Here is a 6,000-nt window from a genome sequence, read left to right as displayed (position 1 = left end):
TCAATAAGTGACTTTCTGACAAGGAAAAAAGAGTCGTCATGATCGATTGGCAAGCGGGCAAAAAATGACTAGTTTGGCTTGGGACGTTATAAATACCCTAGCAAACCAAATATAGAGAAGTTAATGAACATTTATTGGAAAATACTTTGAGCGTTTACTCTCAAACTTGAAAATATTCTCTGAAGTACCTTTTGAATGAAAGTGAGTGTTATGGACTCAATAGCACACCGAGTCACTCAAAGGAGGAGACAATGACTCACCGAGTCATCTAATTTAACTTTCATTCTTTATGGTTCTTTTAGTTAAATTTTCATTGATTATGTAATAAGCTTGGACATAGGGGTGTAGTTGGGATTTATAGCCCTAAACTATCATGACGTGAAATACCCTATTTAAGGGTTAAAGAAAGAGAAATAAAGTAAGTCTGGAATTAGGTTAATTTAGAGTAAAGAGGTTCCCTTGATGAGATCCTAGCTTTGGCCCTTGACATGCATTGTTCTCATGGTGAATTCGGTTGGTATTTAGAGGGATCGTGAAAGAAGAAGAACCCTACCTCTTTCAAGGAACAACAGGAAGAGGAGGAGGGTTTTGCATGAATCCTTGCAGCAAGGTGGAGGCTTTCAGATTGCTGGATTGGTGTGCACTTGAAGAGGTAATTCTAAATCCCTTTCTGAGTATAGAAGGGTTAGAGTTTGTTTTCTTTTACATATATGATCAGTAGTTGCATGGTAGAGAAACCCTACCTCTTGACGTGAATCATAAAAGAGGTGTTTCATACGTGGGATCTCCAACAGCCCATTGATTCTATGGTTGCATCTATAATTAATAAAAAGAAACTCCTTTTCAAGCATAACGAGGAAGGAGAGAGAGAAGGGAGTTCTTTTCACAATTGCATGATAAAAAATCATCATACAGTGCTGGATTCATCAGTACCTCGCCGAGTTACTAGATCCATGGCTAGGGACCATAAAAACTTGGTATCAGAGAAGGGCAACACGGTAGAGAACAACATCAATGAATTAAAAGAGATTATGCTCAGAGGACAGGCAGAGAATGAAAGAAAATTTTCTGCATTCATGGCGAGGTTCTCTAAAATTGATCTCAATATGAAGACATTGAATGGAAGGATGGATAACATGGAGACTTGTCTAACAACTGGAAGGAACACGATTCCATAGCAAAGAGGAGGGGACCATTCGTATAATAGGGGGGAGATGAGTTTGCGGGCGCACTAGTTTCTCTGGCCAGCATGGACACTTCAACCCAGGGGACACTTCAACCAGCGGGGAGGCACTATACTCAGGTATAGTAAACTTGATTTCCCTACTTATAATGGGTTAGAAGATCATTTGAACTGGCCGTATCAGTGCAAAAAAAAAAAATTCACCATCAAAGAATAGCAGCTTATGATAAAGTATTGTTGGTTGCCTTCCACTTACTGGGGGAAGCACAAGTCTGGTTTCAGCAAGTTGAGGGTGATAGAGAGGTGGTCGAATGGGATGTGTTTAAGAATTGATGCTCTCTCCATTTTGGCCCTCCTGCTTACAGAAACCCTTTGGGAGATTTGGTTTTGTTATGCCAGACTGGCTCAGCGGAGCAGTATCAAAAGCTATTCTAGGAAAAATTAGTAAGAGCAAGCAGTATGGTACATGGGGATCAACAAGTAACGTTATTTATAGCAGGCCTTACTGAGTCGTTACGGCTTGAGGTGGAGCTCTATGCACCTATTAACCTATCTAGCGCTATGAATATCGCCCGTGGTTTAGATCTTTGACAGAAAGTCCAGCACAGACGAACCCCATGGTCAGGGTAAAGGAGCACTTCTTCCACCTGGCAGGGATGGCCCAATTATCCTCTGAGGTTTCAATCAACAACACCTCCTCCAAGATACACTCCGAGTAATACTTTGTCAGGGGATACATGATTGAGCAGTCAACCACCTCAGTACATAAAAAAATTGACAAGAGCTGAAATGGAGGAAAGGCGGTCTAAAAATCCATGTTACAACTGTGATGAATAGTATCGGGCTGGTCATCAGTGCAAAGGGTTGTTTTGGCTTTAAGTGGATGAAGTTGATGATCTAGAGGATACAGAAGAGATGATAGAGGAAGAGCCACCGAAAATATCCTTGCATGCCATTACTAGGCAGAAATCGCCCAAAACCATAGAAGTGAGAGCTCAGGTCTTCAATCAAGAACTCGTGGGACAAGTGGATTCAGGGAGTACCCACAATTTCTCAGCTTAACTGTGGCTCAACACCTGTAGTTACAAATTCTTCCACATCCGACAGCCACAGTCTCAATGGCCAATGGGGAGAAGGTTCCTAGCTACAGAATCAACAAGGTGGTAAATTTTTCTATTGGCACTACTTTATTTCATGCTGAATTTTTTGTCATTCTTTTGGCTGGTTTTGATATGGTGTTGGGAATTAAATGGTTACAAACCTTAGGACCCACTCTGTGGGACTTCTTTGCGTTAACAATGAGTTTTGTCTTGCGCAGTAGCCAAGTACTTCTACAAGAAAGTCAAGTGGACAAACAACAACACATACATTCTCTGACTGCCCAGGATAATTTAGATAACACTATTGATACTCTTATTGATGAGTTCTCCGACCTTTTCTATGACCCTACAGGGCTCCCTCCCTTGAGACACTGTGATCACCGGATATTTTTGAAACTAGGGTCTGATGTGGTAGTTGTTCGACTGTATCGGTATCCTCACCTCCAGAAAGATGAGATCGAGAGATAGTGCCAAGCGGTGCTACAATAGGGCCTTATTCGCAGCAGCAGGTCCCCATTCTCTTCACCCATCTTGCTCATGAAGAAACATGATGAGACATGGCACTTTTGTGTTGATTATTGGGAATTAAACGCACAGACAGTGAAAGATAAGTTTTCAATTCCGGTCGTGGAAGAGCTCATCGATGAGTTACATGGATCGTGGGTCTTTACCAAATTGGACTTACGGTCTGGATATCACCAGGTTCGCATGCATCCCTCAGACATTAAAAAAATAGCATTCTGCACACATCACGCCCACTTTGAATTTGTGGTCATGCCATTCAGGTTGTCAAATGCTCTCTCCACTTTCCAGGTGCTAATGAAAGAGGTATTTAGCTCTTACCTTCGAAAATTTGTACTTGTGTTTTTTATGATATACTCATATATAGCAAGTCTCGAGAAGATCATGTAGCACATTTGAGGATTGTGTGTGAATTATTACGAGCACATCAGTTGTATTTGAAGAAATCCAAATGCTCCTTTGGGGCATCTTATGTTGCTTACCTTGGCCACATTATCTCACATGAGGGGGTAACAGTGGATCCCGAGAAGATTCAGGTCATTCGTGAGTGGCCTCAGCCTTAGTCTTGATTAGCATTACACGGGTTCTTGGGTCTAGTAGGCTATTACCAAAAATTTATTCGGAATTACGGTCAATTGGCAGCACCTTTAACAAACCTCCTCAAAAAGAATTCCTTTCAGTGGACTGGGGAGGCCACACAGGCCTTTGAGGTACTTAAAGGTGCTCTTGCATCTACACCTATTTTACAGCTTCCGAATTTTGAATACTTATTTGTGGGGGAATGTGACGCTTTTGATGGGGGCATTGGGGCCATGTTACAGCAGCACTCACTCCCCATTTCTTATTTCAGTCGACAGTTGGTAGCTCGTTATTAGAAATTGGTTGCATATGAACGAGAGTTAATGAGGTTGGCCAAGGCGGTCCAACACTGGAGGCCTTACTTATGGGGTCGTACTTTTCTTATTCGTACTGATCATTATAGTCTCAAGTTCTTACTTGAGCAGCGTCTCACTACTTCACCACAGCAACATTGGATCAGTAAGTTGATAGGCTTCGATTTCTCGATGGAGTATTGTGTGAGGAGATTAAACATGGTAGTGGATGCCTTGTCTAGCCATTTTGAATACCAGCAGGTCATTTATGCAGTCAGCCAACCTCGTTTCCTCATCCTCGACATGGTGCAGGATGCACATGTCACACTTCCAGAACTACAGGAGCTGCACAGACAGATTATAGAGGGGAAGATGGATTCTAAGTGGTCAATACAAGATTCACTCATTTGTTATAAACAACGAATTTACCTTCCTCCCACGTCCAAGTTGATTCCAGCCGTTCTCTCGGCTAATCATAATTCAACCCATGAGGGGTTATAGAAAACGTTGCTGCGTATTCGGGCAGATTTCTATTGGTAGGCTATGAAGATCTCCATTGCCACATATGTCTCCACATGTCAGGTATATCAATGAAACAAAATCAAGCATTTGAGTCTCGTGGGTCTTCTACAACCTCTCGCCCTCCCTACTTTGGTATGGGCTGATATTTCAATGGACCTTGTGGAAGGTCTTCGCCTTTCAGCTAGGAAATCAGTTTTGTTCGTGGTGGTGGATCGATTCTCTAAGTATGGTCATTTTATTCCAATGGCTCATCCCTACACAGCAGCTCAAGTGGCCCATACTTTCCTGGAGCATATTGTCCGATTACATGGCATCCCAGAATCTATTGTCAATGATAGGGATGCGGTATTCACGAGCACTTTCTGGAGGAAACTTTTTCGTCTGAGTGGCACAAAATTGAATTTTTTGTCAACATATCATCCTCAGACGGATGGCCAAACCGAGGTGGTTAATCAAACCATCGAAATGTATCTCAGGTGCTTTGTTGGAGATTGACCGAAACAATGGGTTCAGTGGCTACAATGGGCCGAATACTGTTACAATACTTCATTCCAATCGTCCTTGCGTCATCTCCTTTCCGGGTTCTTTATGGGAGGGATCCCCCACGACTTCTCTCTTATACCAGGGGCTCCACCTGCGTGGACACCATTGATGAGACGCTCATGGATCAAGATCAGGTGTTAAAGACTATTACAGACTGTCTACAGCGGGCTCAGGACCGGATGATAAGTGCATACAACAAGGGACACCAGGATGTCTCTTATGAGGTAGGGGATTATGTTTGGTTACACCTACAATAGTACCGGTAGCAGTCCAATGCGGGGCCATCCCGCCAAAAGATCTCCCCTAGGTACTTTGGGCCTTTCGCGACTATTTGGCGCGTAGGGCACATGGCCTATCAACTACAACTACCTGACACGGCAAAGCTGCATGATGTGTTTCATGTCTCACTCTTGAAACCACACAAGGGGTCGCCACCTACTTCCCCTCCAGTCGACAAGGGCCACGTCATTCTGACACCCTACGCGGTGTTACGAGTGCGTTTGACCGATGATCAGTGGGACAGTCTCGTGTAGGGGACCACTACAAACCCAGAAGCAGCTACATGGGAGCGGTTAGAAACCTTCAAACAGGTCTATCCAGCTTACGAGCTTCAGGACAAGATTTTTCTCCAAGGGGAGGCAGATGTTATAGACTTAATAGCACACCAAGTCACTCAGAGGAGGAGACAATGACTCACCGAGTCATCTAATTTAAATTTCATTCTTTATGTTGCTTTTAGTTAAATTTTCATTGATTATGTCATAAGCTTGGACATAGGGGTATAGTTGGGATTTATAGCCCTAAACTATCATGACGTGAAATACCCTATTTAAGGGTTAAAGAAAGGGAAATAAAGTAAGTTTGGAGTTAGGTTAATTTAGAGTAAGGAGGTTCCCTTGACGAGATCCTAGCTTTGGCCCTTGACGTGCATTGTTCTCATGGTGAATTCGGTATCTAGAGGGATCTTGAGAGAAGAAGAACCCTACCTCTTTCACGGAACAATAGGAAGAGGAGGAGGGTTTTGCGTGAATCCTTGCAACAAGGAGGAGGCTTTCAGATTGCTGGATTGGTGTGCACTTCAAGAGGTAGTTCTAAACCCCTTTCCGAATATAGAAGGGTTAGAGTTTGTCTTCTTTTACGTATATGATCAGTCATGGTAGAGAAACCCTACCTCTTGACGTGAATCATAAAAGAGGGGTTTCATACGTGGGGTCTCAAACAGTCCATTGATTCTGTGGTTTCATCTATAATTAAGAAA

This window comes from Aristolochia californica, unplaced genomic scaffold, assembly GCF_029961685.1.
Source record: "Aristolochia californica isolate CCGP_79_NKW_82.1479 unplaced genomic scaffold, dmAriCali1.0.hap1 SCAF_9, whole genome shotgun sequence".
NCBI lineage: Eukaryota > Viridiplantae > Streptophyta > Magnoliopsida > Piperales > Aristolochiaceae > Aristolochia > Aristolochia californica.
This window is presented reverse-complemented; position numbering follows the sequence as displayed.